Below are 13,703 nucleotides of genomic sequence, written 5' to 3'. Positions count from 1 at the left end.
AAGGGATATGGGGAGAAGGCAGGAACGGGGTACTGATTTTGGATGATCAGCCATGATCATATTGAATGGCGGTGCTGGCTCGAAGGGCCGAATGGCCTACTCCTGCACCTATTTCCTATGTCTCCGTGTTTCTAAACCCTATATCAGTGAGTGCCTGGTTAATCGATGGTCATTTCCCTCGACAGACACAGCAAGCAGAGACTATTGATTCACCCTGATGCAGATTTCTTTCATAAAATAACATGTTGCGATTCAATCAATGAATGGCTAGAGACATGATGTGTGGGCACAGTCTGATGAAACCAGAGAGCCTGTGTCCCTGATTCCCAAACATTCCTGCTTCACGTCTGGATTTCTGGAAATTTGAATCTTTGGAATTCTGTTTTTCCAAAGTTCTCGGATCTACCCGCCCTAATTCTGGATTTCCTATCGACTCATTGATAGGTACTGACTGCTCAGTCTGCCTAAACCCACCTGATCTCCTGGTTGCTAAACACTCTAGCTCCCCCTCCCATTCCCACACTGACCTTTCTGTCCTGGGCCTCCTCCACTGTCAGAGTGAGGCCCAGCGCAAATTGGAGGAACAGCACCTCATATTTCACCTGGACAGCTTACCTCAATGGCAAGGATGTCTTCCCTCAAAACAGGCCTTTCGGCCCAACTTACCCATGCCAACCAATGTCCTATCTACCACTTCCTGGATTTGGCCCATATCCCTGTAAACCTGTCCTATGCATGTACAGGTACCTGTCTAACTGTTTCTTAAACATTGCAATAGTTTCTGCTCAACTGCCTCATAGAAACATAGAAAACAGGAGCAGGAGTAGGCCCCCAGGCCCTTCATGCCTGCACACCATCCATGATGACTGTGGCTAATCTATGTGGAGGAAGGAACTGCAGATGCTGGTTTAAACCGAAGATAGACACAAAGTGCTGGAGTAACTCAGCGGGACAGGCGGCATCTCTGGAGAGAAGGAATGGGTGACGTTTCGAGTCGAGACCCTTCTTCAGTCTGAACACCTTCTCTCAGTCCACCTGGACCTGTCTGATCTCCCAGTTGCCAAATTGTTTGACAATTCAACACTAAATTATGTTGGTCTTACCTCCCCCCCCCCCCCCCCCCCCCCCCCTCCCCCCTGTGTCAGTTCCCCATCCTGACCCCACGATCTCATTACATGTGTGCTCCTCTGCTCTGCACACTTGCCCATGCATAATCAGCATCATCAGCTGCTCTGGGACATCTTAGAAAATGCAAGATCGTTCTTTGCTCAACTGCAGCCCTGTGCCCGCAGAGCTGACCTCTGCCTTGACATTTTAATTGCTTCTCTGCGCTGCCGTGACATTGCCAGTGACAAATATACTCCCAGCCTCCCTGTACTAATTCTACTCCCTGCACTATTTAAACAACGCTAGCATGTATTGTGATCGGCGGCTGGCTGTTTTGGAAGAAATCCTGTGTACATCAGGTGAGGGGACAGCTGCAGCCTTCGATACAGGGTGGTCATGGTGGCGCAGCGGTAGAGTTGCTGCCTTACATCGAATGCAGCGCCGGAGACCCGGGTTCGATCCCGACTACGGGCGCTGTTTGTACAAAGTTTGTACGTTCTTCCCAGTTTCCTCCCACCCTCCAAAGACGTGCAGGTTGGTAGGTAAATTGGCTTGGTGTAAATTGTATGTGTAAATTGCCCCTAGTGTGTGGGATAGTGTTAAATGTGCGGGGCTCGCTGGTCGGTGAGGATTCGTTGGGCCGAAGGGCCTGTTTCTGCGCTCTATCTCTAAATCTATATTTATAAAAACTTTTTTTTCATGGTTGACAGAATAGCCCCGGGAGTTTCCCGCGCTGGCCGTGGGAATGTCAGCATCTCACAACATTTGCACCCAAGATGGAGTCCAACACAGGCGACTATTCTGCGTGCTAGCCACAAAAGCTGATCTACAAACTCATTACTATTGCTATTACTCCACACTATTACTACTATTATTATTACTCCACACTATTACTCCACACTATTACTACTATTATCATTACTCCACACTATTACTACTATTGCTATTACTATTACTCCACACTATTACTACTATTATTATTACTCCACACTATTACTACTATTATTATTACTCCACACTGTTACTCCACACTATTACTACTATTATTATTACTCCACACTATTACTACTATTATTATTAGTATTACTATTACTCCACACTATTACTACTATTACTATTACATTACTATTGCTCCACACTTAAATCTCTCCTCCTACAGCACCATTATTTACTTTATTCCCTTATCATGTATGTATACACTGTAAATGGTTGGATTGTAATCGTGTATTGTCTTTCCGCTGACTGGTTAGCATGCGACAAAAAAGTTTCACAGTACCTCGGTACATGTGACACTAAACTAAACGAAGCTACACCAATGAGAGTAGTTTAACGGTCTCCATTATACAAGTCTTCTCAAATGCAATGTCTCCCCTTCATTGATCGTCACTCATTGGCCTTGGACACAAGGAACTGCAGATGCTGGAATCCTGCGTAAAACACAAAGTGCTGGAGTAACTCAGCAGGTCAGGGACTGTCTCTGGAGGACATAAATAGATGGCGTTTCAGGGCCGGGACCCTTCTTCAGTGCCAGCAGGTAACGTCCGAACTCAGTGCCCTTGTAACTGGCACGGATAGAGCTTCATGCCACTGGAGCCCCAGCATTCTGCTGACTTCCTTGTTAATATCCTGCGTTCCCAAATCCACATTCATCACAACATCCTTACCGCAGTGTTACATCTAAATTAGCAATGTGCACTCGCACAGCTTAATGCAATGTGGGAGCTGTCAAAATATTTAGCTTCGGTAAAACTATTTGCTAGTCACAATCTTCTTTGTTGATGTCATTACAGGGAAGGTACGAGGGAAAGAAGATGTGCTTGTAATTGGGGGAGACAGGGAGGAAAACTGGTGTTTGGGATGGATTACTTTATTGTCATCTGTAACAAGACACAGTGAGTCTGAAGAAGGGTCTCGAACCGAAACGTTAACCGTTCCTTCCATCCAGAGGTGCTGATGTCAGGGGAGGGGGTCGGATGAAGATAAAATGTAGTCGGAGACAGTAAGAGACTAGTGGGAGAACTGGGAAAGGGGAAGGGGATGGTGAAAGAAAGCGAGGGCTTTTTGAAGTTGGAGAAGTCAATGTTCATACCGCTGGGGTGGAAACTGCCCAGCGAAATATGAGGTGCTGTTCCTCCAATTTGCGCTGGGCCTCACTCTGACAGTGGAGGAGGCCCAGGACAGAAAGGTCAGATTGGGAATGGGAGGGGGAGTCGAAGTGCTGGGCAACCGGGAGATCAGGTAGGTTAAGGCGGACTGAGTGGAGGTGTTCAGCGAAACGATCGCCGAGCCTGCGCTTGGTCTCGCCGATGTAGAGATGACACAAGGAACTGCAGATGCTGGTTTACACTGAAGATAGACACAAAATGCTGGAGTAACTCAGCGGGGCAGGCAGGATTGAAAGAATGCGTGATGTTTCGGGTCGAGACCCTAATTCAGAGAGTTAGCTGCCCAATTTTAGTCAAGACTTGTTTGAATGTTAGTTTCGTCAATATGTGCACATAATAACTTTGGATCTAAATTGCATTGTGTTTTTAAAAATGTATTTCCATTTAAACATGAAATCCAATCTGGGCTTTGGGGATCAATGGTCACAATTGCTTCACGGAGAGACTTCAATTTGATTATAGAATATCATTGTGTTCCAATTATTGCAGAACATGCTGAGCAGTGGGTAGGAAATATTGCTTAATGCTTTGAAAGCTTGTCTGTGCACGTGCGAGGGAGAGAGAGAGCGAGAGAGAGAGGGTGAGAGAGAGAGAGAGAGAGAGAGAGTGAGAGAGAGAGAGAGAGAGAGAGAGAGAGAGAGAGAGAGAGAGAGAGACAGAGAGAGAGAGAGAGAGAGACAGAGTGTGAGATAGATAGAGAGGGTGCCCACAATAACAAACAAGCCGAAGGAGGAAAGGCGGAGAGGTGAGGGCACTCAGGGAGAAACTAATCAAAACTAAAAAGAATGGAAACGTTTATTTTCTGCGTTCCTTTCTTGAAGGAGAACGGTGAGCAAGATAGACAATAGACAATAGGTGCAGGAGGAGGCCATTCAGCCCTTCGAGCCAGCACCCCCATTCAATGTGATCATGGCTGATCATCCATAATCAGTACCCCGTTCCTGCCTTCTCCCCATATCCCCCGACTCCGCTATCTTTAACTCTCCTGAAATCATCCAGAGAACCGGCCTCCACTGCACTCCGAGGCAGAGAATTCCACAGACTCACAAATCTCTGTGTGAAAATGTTTTTCCTCATCTCCGTTCCAAATGGCTTACCCTTTATTCTTAAACCAATGAATCAATGAGAACTCCGACGCGTGCAAGTCAAATATACTTGATCGATAGTGTTCAGATATTAATCGGGTTCAGTGACAGGGAGGGTCTCAGCCCGAACCGTCACCCGTTCCTTCTCTCCAGAGTTGCTGCCTGTCCCGCTGAGTTACTCCAGCATTTTGTGTCTGAAGAAGGGTCTCGACCTGAAACGTCACACGATCCTTCAATCCAGAGATGCTGCCTGTCCCGCTGAGTTACTCCAGCATTTTGTGTCTATTTTAGTGGCAACGCTGATGGTATTAGACATGGCTTCCTTTGTTTTTCTCTGCTTTGCATTTAATAGTGCGTTTGGGGGAGGGGGGGGGGGGGGGGGGGTATGGCGGGCAAAACAAATTTTAATGAGATAGAAAGTTTGTTGGATCGAGTACTAATCATAATGTAACAGAACTGTGAAGCTTGGCGTACAGATACTGAGGTTAATTTGGTTTTAAATATGGGCCTGTGCCTGGAGAAAAGAATAATGAGTTGTGGGTATTGTGTACTAATGCTGTCTGATTTGTAATAAACAGTGAGTGCCAGAGGAATCAGAAAATGAAGTCAAGTAACTTCCCTTCTCACTCAGCGCTGTTAAAATAATGAGGGAGGGATTCTGTCTGTGTTTGTGGTCTCTTGGTACAACAAGCAATGTCGTCTCCAGGGAACCAGAGCCCATTTCAACCTGCCCTATGTTGGTTCAGTCAGTCAGTTCTGTATAGTTTATTGTCACTAGTACCGAGGTACAGTGAAAAGCTTTTGTTGCGTGCTATCCCAACAGCAGACAGACAATATGTGACTACTATCTCTCTTCTTCTTGCGTATGGCATGCACGCCTGGGGAGCCTGCATCCGGCGGGCATGAACATTGAATTCTCCCAATTTTGTTAGTCCTTGCTGTCTCCTCCCCTTCCTCAGCCCTCCTGCTGTCTCCTCCCATCCCCCCACCTTCGGGCTCCTCCTCCTTTTTCCATTCTTCTCCCCGCCCCCCCACCCCCCTTCAGTCTGAAGAAGGGTTTCGGCCCGAAACATTCCCTATTTCCTTCGCTCCATAGATGCTGCTGCACCCGCTGAGTTTCTCCAGCTTTTTTGTGTACCTTTGTAAGACAACTTGTTCTGTTTGATCTTCAATTTGTGCACGCCAGGTTGATTGCATTTGTCGAAAAAGGGCGGACCACGTGAAGGTTGCAATCTCCCAACCCCGTGATTGCAATCCACCCATTTACAGTGTACAGATACATGATAAGGGAATAATGTTTAGTGCAAGGTAAAGCCAGCAAAGTCCGATCAAGGATAGTCCGAGGGTCACCAATGAGGTAGATAGTAGTTCAGGACCGCTCTCTAGTTGTGGTGGGATGGTTCAGTTGCCTGATAACAGCTGGGAAGAAACTGTCCCTGAATCTGGAGGTGTGCGTTCGTTTTCACACTTCTGTACCTCTTGCCTGACGGGAGAGGGGAGAAGAGGGAGTGGCCGGGGTGCGACTGGTCCTTGATGATGCTGCTGGCCTTGCCGAGGCAGCGTGAGGTGTAGATGGAGTCAATGGAAGGGAGGTTGGTTTGTGTGATGGTCTGGGCTGCATATAGAGTGCATACTGTCGTTGTGTCCTTGGGCAAGACACTTCACCCACCTTTGCCTGTGTGTGAATGTGTGTGAGTGATTGGTGGTGGTCGGAGGGGCCGTAGGCGCAGATTGGCAGCCACGCTTCCGTCAGTCTGCCCCAGGGCAGCTGTGGCTACAGAAGTAGCTTACCACCACCGAGTGTGACTGAGGAGTGAATGAATAACGCGATGTAAAGCGCCTTGAGTATTAGAAAGGCGCTATATAAATCCCATCCATTATTATTATTATACACAATTCTCTGCAGAGGAGATGGACACAAAGTGGTGGAGTAACTCAGAGGGTCGGTCAGCATCCCTGGAGAATGTGGGACAGGTGATTGAAATCTGAAGAAGGGTCTCGACCCAAAACGGCAGTTAAGGAATGGGTGACGTGGAGAGGGGGGGGGGGGGGGGGGGGGGAGGAGGTGTGGGAGAGAGGGAAGGGAAGAGGAGGAAAGAGAAGGGGAGAGATACTCTCCAAGACCAAAGAATGTGTCTGAAAATAATTTGCTTTTTGTTCAAGTATCACTGACATTTTTAAATTAAAGGGCAGCGGTAATTAATTGTTTTGATAGAAGTTCTATCTTGCAAAATGCAACTTAGAAAATAATTAATATCCTGTACCTGCCTCCTCTCCATAACCCCCCCCCCCCCCCCCCGATCCCTTTAGCTGCCTGTCCCGCTGAGTTACTCCAGCATTTTGTGTCTATCTTCCATTTACAATAGCGACTCCCTGTGTGAACGTTCTCCTGCTTTAATGAGGCCCTCCCTCCACTAATGAGTGACCTTAACCTGAACCACTTCACAAATTGTTCAAGAAGGAACTGTGCAGATGCTGGAAAATCGAAGGCGGACAAAAATGCTGGAGAAACTCAGCGGGTGCAGCAGCATCTATGGAGCGAAGGAAATAGGCAACGTTTCGGGACGAAACCCTTCTTCTGACTGAAGGAAATAGGCAACGTTTCGGGATGAAACCCTTCTTCTGACTGAAGGAAATAGGCAACGTTTCGGGACAAAACCCTTCTTCAGACTGAAGGAAATAGGCAATGTTTCGGCCCGAAACGTTGCCTATTTCCTTCGCTCCATAGATGCTGCTGCACCCGCTGAGTTTCTCCAGCATTTTTGTCTACCTTCCACTTCACAAATTGCTACTTCGACGAAGAGCATGGCGTCTTGCATTATACTCTCGAAATACAAATGCCAAGTCCCAAAGATACATCATTATGAGGACAGAATGCATGTATTGAAAATGCGAACTGCTTATCTCCTGCATCCCCCCCCCCCCCCCCCCCCCCCCCCCCTCCTCAGCTCGAGACTCTACCTGGGGAGTTAATTTTAATTCAGAGGGAGTTTCAGAAGAAAACAGTTCTGTGTTAAGTTATACTGCCCCGGTCTACTCAAGCAGAAAACAACAGCAATTAATATTTCTGCAGGAGACTTTCCCAAGGGATGTACGGGAGTGCCACTGAACACAAAACAACTCCGAGCTAAGGAGAGAAGGAACTGCAGATGCTGTTTATAAACTGGAGATAGACACAAAAAGCTGGAGTAACTCTGCGGGACAGGCAGCATCTCTGGAGAGAAGGAATGGGTGACATTTCGGGCCTGAAACATAGAAACATAGAAAATAGGTGCAGGAGGAGGCCATTCGGCCCTTCGAGCCTGCACCGCCATTCGATATGATCATGGCTGATCATCCAACTCAGTATCCCATCCCTGCCTTCTCTCCATACCCCCTGATCCCTTTAGCCACAAGGGCCACATCTAACTCCCTCTTAAATATAGCCAATGAACTGTGGCCTCAACTACCTTCTGTGGCAGAGAAATCCACAGATAGATCCACAGAATTCCACAGATAAATAGAAGAAGGGTCTCGACCCGAAATGTCCCCCATTCCTTCTCTCCAGTGACACTGCCTGTCCCGCTGAGTTACTCCAGGTTTTGGTGTCTATGTTCAATATTCAATGTTCATACCACTGGGGTGTGAGCTGCCCAGGTGAAATATGAGGTGCCGTTCCTCCAATTTGCGCTGGGCCTCACTCTGACAGTGGAGGAGGCCCAGGACAGAAAGGCCAGTGTGGGAATGGGAGGGGGAGTTGACGTGTTTGGCAACCGGGAGATTGTGTCGATTATTTTTGTATTTGTTGGTGGGCGTTTGTTTGTAAATATTATTGTTGTCTATCATTGAATACATTTATTTTTGGTGAAAGAATGAGCAGCTCTCTGGACAGCTCTGCAACGCTGGATATTTTTCAGTCAGATCAAAGTACTTCTGGTGAAGGCAGTCAGAAGATTGTACCAAGCGCACTGATGCACACAGACTGTGTGCTGGATTGGGCTCTTGTTGCCTGCGGAAATGTACTGTTTAATTGCTCATTTTTAGTTTAGTTTTGCTAAAACTTAATTCTAGTTTAAGTTTCAGTTTTAGAGATACAGCGCGGCAACAGGCCCTTCGGCCCGACGAGTCTGCGCCGACCAGCGATCCCCGATTGGCACTATCCTACACACACTAGGGACAATTTACACTGACACCAAGTGTACAAACCCAAGCCGATTAACCTAGAAACCCACACGTGTTTGGAGTGGGGAGGAAACAGGCGATCTCGGAGAAAACCCACGCAGGTCACGGGGAGAACTCGTGTACTCCAGGCGGGCGACAGAACAGGTGGTCTCCCCGTACAGCAGCACTCACACCTTCTTCCATTTCTGCACAGCAAACATATAAACATAGAAAAATAGAAAATAGGTGCAGGAGTAGGCCATTCGGCCCTTCGAGCCTGCACCGCCATTCAATATGATCATGGCTGATCATCCAACTCAGTATCCTGTACCTGCCTTCTCTCCATACCCCCTGATCCCTTTAGCCACATCTAACTCCCTCTTAAATATACCCAATGAACTGTGGCCTCAACTACCTTCTGTGGCAGAGAATTCCACAGATTCACCACTCTCTGTGTGAAAAATGTTTTCCTCATCTCGGTCCTAAAAGATTTCCCCCTTATCCTTAAACTGTGACCCCTTGTTCTGGCCTTCCCCAACATCAGGAACAATCTTCCTGAATCTAGCCTGTCCAACCCCTTAAGAATTTTGTAAGTTTCTATAAGATCCCACCTCAATCTTCTCTAAGATCCCCCCTCAAGGTGCTAACTTCACAAAGAGAGGCACCCGTGTTTGGGAACTAATGGGCCTGTCCCACATAGGTGATTTTTTGGATGACTACAGGCGACTGGTACAAATTTTTCAACATGTTGAAAATCCTTTCGCGACGGTGGTGACAATTTTTGGTGTCGTAGGTTGTTGGAGTTATTGTCGTAGGTGAATTCCATTAAAACTAGTCCCTTGCAGTGGCACAAAGAGTCGTCTAAGTGGGACAGGCCCTTAATCCACATCTCTGACGCTGCAAGGGCTGTAAGGCAGCGACTCTACCACTACACCACCATGGCCCCACGTGTTGTAAAGGGAAACATTGTTATCTCCAGAAAAGCCGGCTGCAAATAGCACCGATACGGCTGGGACAGAGCTGGGCGCGTCGCGTCGTCTGTAACTCTTGTTCCCTCTGACTGGAATATTAAAGACTCTGGAGTGCAGCTCACACTCTCCTGCACACACTTCCCCGGGGCCTGGAGATTAGCCAACTCCAACAAGGGCTCGCATCCTCGGTTATAAGAAAAGAAAACGCGTTTTCTGTAATTCATTCCTCGGCCTCAGGTCACGCAAAACCTATCCAGACAACAAACGGCTTCAAGTTCCGCGGCTGTGCGAGAGTGAGACTTGTACTTGGAGCAGGGAGTGCGTTCTTGAAAACACCGACCAGATCTTCCTCTAGTCGAGTCCACACACAAGATTAGGAGTTGTTCAGACAGAGCTGAACACACGTCTCAGCATCTGCATACAATGGTGTCTGGCTTGTCGCTTCTTGTGCGTGGTGGCGGAGAGATTGGTGGAAACTGGGCCGCTTTCCTTGACCCCACCTACCAGATAATGGGCAGGTAAGGATTGGGTGATTGTAGAGATGACTTTGGCATTCAGCCTTGAAGTGAGCTGGGGGGGTCATTGATTATAAAGTCATCAGCAGAATTAGGCCATTCGGCCCATCGTCTACTCCGCCATTCAATCATGGCTGATCTTTCTCTCCCTTCTAACCCCATTCTTCTCCCCATAACCCCCGATACTTTGGTACGCTGAAAATGCGGCACTTCCTTACCCCCCCCCCACACAATGCAGCATTCCCTCAACCCCGCCCCCCCCCCCCCACAATATAGTGCTCCCCTACCCCCACCCCCCCACACAATGCAACGCTCCTCACCTCAGCCCCCCACACAATGCAGCCCTCCCTCACCCCCGCCCCCCCACAATATAGTGCTCCCCTACCCCCACCCCCCCACCCCCCCCACACAATGCAACGCTCCTCACCCCCGCCCCCCCCCCACAATATAGTGCTCCCCTACCCCCCCCCCCCCCCACACAATGCAACGCTCCTCACCTCAGCCCCCCCCCACAATGCAGCCCTCCCTCATCCTGCCCCTCCCACTATAAGAATATGGCCCAAACGTGGCCTGTTTGGACTAGTGTAAATGGGGCATCTTGGTCGGCATGGAGGAGTTGGGCCGAAGGGCCTGTTTCCCCCACAGACTATCCTTGATCGGACTTTGAAGGTGGACAAAAGTGCTGGAGAAACTCAGCGGGTGCAGCAGCATCTATGGAGCGAAGGAAATAGGCAACGTTTCGGGCCAAAATCCTTCTTCAGACTGATGGGGGGGGGGGGGGGGGGGGGGGACGGGTATGGGGGCAGGCGGGGAGTAGAATGGAGAAAGGAAGAGGAGGAGCCAGAGGGCTGAGTGAGAGCTGAGAAGGGGAGGAGACAGCAAGGGCTACTGGAAATTGGAGAATTCAATGTTTATGCCGCTAGGGTGCAGACTGCTCAAGTGGAATATGAGGTGTTGCTCCTCCTCCAATTTCATTTCTGGCCATGGAGGAGGCCCAGGACAGAGAGGTCGGATTCGGACTTTTCTGCCTTTACCTTGCGCTTAGCGTTACTCCCTTATCAGGTATTTCTACCCTGTAAATGTTTCGATTGTAATCATGTATAGTCTTTCCGCTGACTGGATAGCACGCAACGAAATCTGTGCACTGTACCTCGTTACACGCAAGAAATGCAACACCTGTCCCTTCACCTCCCCCCTCGACTCCATTCAAGGACCCAAGCAGTCGTTCCAGGTGCGACAAAGGTTCACCTGTATCTCCTCCAACCTCATCTACTGCATCCGCTGCTCTAGATGTCAGCTGATTTACATCGGTGAGACCAAGCGTAGGTTGGGCGATCGTTTCGCCGAACACCTCCGCTCAGTCCGCAATAACCTACCTGAACTCCCGGTGGCTCAGCACTTCAACTCCCCCTCCCATTCCCAATCCGACCTCTCTGTCCTGGGTCTCCTCCATTGCCAGAGTGAGCAACAGCGGAAATTGGAGGAACAGCACCTCATATTCCGTCTGGGGACCTTGCGTCCTTATGGCATTAACATTGAATTCTCCCAATTTTGCTAGCCCTTGCTGTCTCCTCCCCTTCCTTAACCCTCTAGCTGTCTCCTCCCACCCTCCCATCCGCCCGCCCTTTGGCTCCTCCCCTTTTCCTTCTTTCTCCCACCCCCCATCAGTCTGAGGAAGGGTTTCGGCCCGAAACGTCGCCTATTTCTTTCGCTCCATAGATGCTGCTGCACCCGCTGAGTTTCCCCAGCAATTTTGTGTACCTTCGATATTCCAGCATCTGCAGTTCCCTTTTGAACAGAACTAAAGGTCCTCCTTGCTCTTTGATTTCCCAGCTGAGAGTAACACGGCAAGTTATTTGAATGTTTAAAATTCCACTGCGCCACCACTTTGACCGAACCAATTATACACATGCGATGCTTTGAGTGTGGGTAGCTGGAGAGCTGCTCTCGATGCATGTACACCCAGGGCTTCATCTCCTGGGGCTGGGTAGCGTACAGCAGCCACTCCACACTTCCAGGAGTTAATTGCTATGAATGCTGATGAATAAAGTACGCACCGCCCCAAACTCCCAGCCGCTTTGACTTGAACACAAACAAGTTGACACTAAATCAACAAAACATGCATTTGAAGAGACGAAAGCAATTAAATGAAGGAAGCAATTTCTGGCAGCAGACATTTTTACTTGGTTCTTTGTGTGAAGTGGCTGGTGTGTGTGTGTGTGTGGGTGTGCAGTGTACAGGCAGGCTCTCCTGACACGTGTGATGAGAGAAGGGGGTCAGGCTCATCATTCATAGGCTGCTAATTACTAGGGCAGAAAGGAAATAAATGACACGATGCTGGAACACCAGGGAGCACGTCCCGACATCTCGAGTTGAACTAAATATCATGTTTTAAATATCTTTTTACTGAAAACCGCAGAGATGGAGGTTTTTGATCCTGGTCTCAGGTGCTGTCTGTGTGGAGTCGGCACGTTCCCCCTGCAATTGTGTGGGTTTTCTCCGGGTGCACCGGCTTCCTGCCACATCCCGAAGACGTGCAGGTTTGTAGATGAATTGGCCCTCTGTAAATTGCCCCTGGTGTGCAGGGAGTGGATTAGAAAGCGGGATAACATGGAACTAGTGTGAATGTGTGGTCAATGGTGGGCATGGTCTCAGCGGGCCGAAGGGCCTGTTTCCGTGCTGTATCTCTAAACCAACCTATCTTATTTCATCAGTCTGAAGAAGGGTTTCGGCCCGAAACGTTGCCTATTTCCTTCGCTCCATAGATGCTGCTGCACCCGCTGAGTTTCCCCAGCAATTTTGTGTACCTTCGATATTCCAGCATCTGCAGTTCCCTTTTGAACACATATCTTATTTCCTTTTCCTTTTTTCAAACTATACTCGCAGATCAAACAGTATCGCTGATTTGATCAGTGGCTGGTTTTGCTGATGGTGACCTGATCCGTAAGCCATGTCAGGTTTTCCACACCACCACCTGGTGGCGTGCGGGCAGCCATGCTAGTTAGTTCTACTTACGACTCGGAGCCTACAGTACTCATTTTGATGGTCTCTGTATGTATTCTGATTAAAGTGCTTGTTATGATATATAACGACTCTGTATCAATAGTCCGCTTGGGCAGTCTGCACCCTAGTGGCATAAGCATTGAATTCAGCAATTTCCGGTAGCCTTTGCTGTCTCCTCCCCTTTTCTGCTCTCCCTCAGCCCTCGGGCTGTCTCCCCCCCACCCTACATCAGTCTGAAGAAGGGTTTCGGCCCAAAACGTTGCCTATTTCATTCGCTCCATAGATGCTGCTGCACCCGCTGAGTTTCTCCAGCATTTTCGTCTACCCTGTATCAATAGTACTTTGCACATGGTGTCAGAAGTGGGATTCGAACCCACGCTCCAGTTGGAGACCAGAACTGCTCACCGCCTGCTGTCACATGTCCCTCATTTAGATAATCGTTTACTCTGTATCAATAGTACTTTGCAGATACAGCATCTGCCATTTACTTGCCCACTCGCTCAGCTTCTGCTCTTTTTACATCCTCTTCCCCATTCACCTTCCCTCCTAACTTTATAACACACAGAACAGCACTGCATGGGAACAGGACTCTCATGATTTGAAGAAGGGTCTCGACCCGAAACCTTGCCCATTCCTTCCCTCCAGTGATTGCTGCCTCACCCGCTGAGTTACTCCAGCATTCTGTGTCACCTTCTCTCAGTCCGTCTTAATTTACCT

Source organism: Amblyraja radiata, chromosome 39 (genome assembly GCF_010909765.2).
Source record: "Amblyraja radiata isolate CabotCenter1 chromosome 39, sAmbRad1.1.pri, whole genome shotgun sequence".
Taxonomy (NCBI): Eukaryota; Metazoa; Chordata; class Chondrichthyes; order Rajiformes; family Rajidae; genus Amblyraja; species Amblyraja radiata.
The sequence above is the reverse complement of the archived record's forward strand: the minus strand, read 5'-3'. Positions refer to the sequence as shown.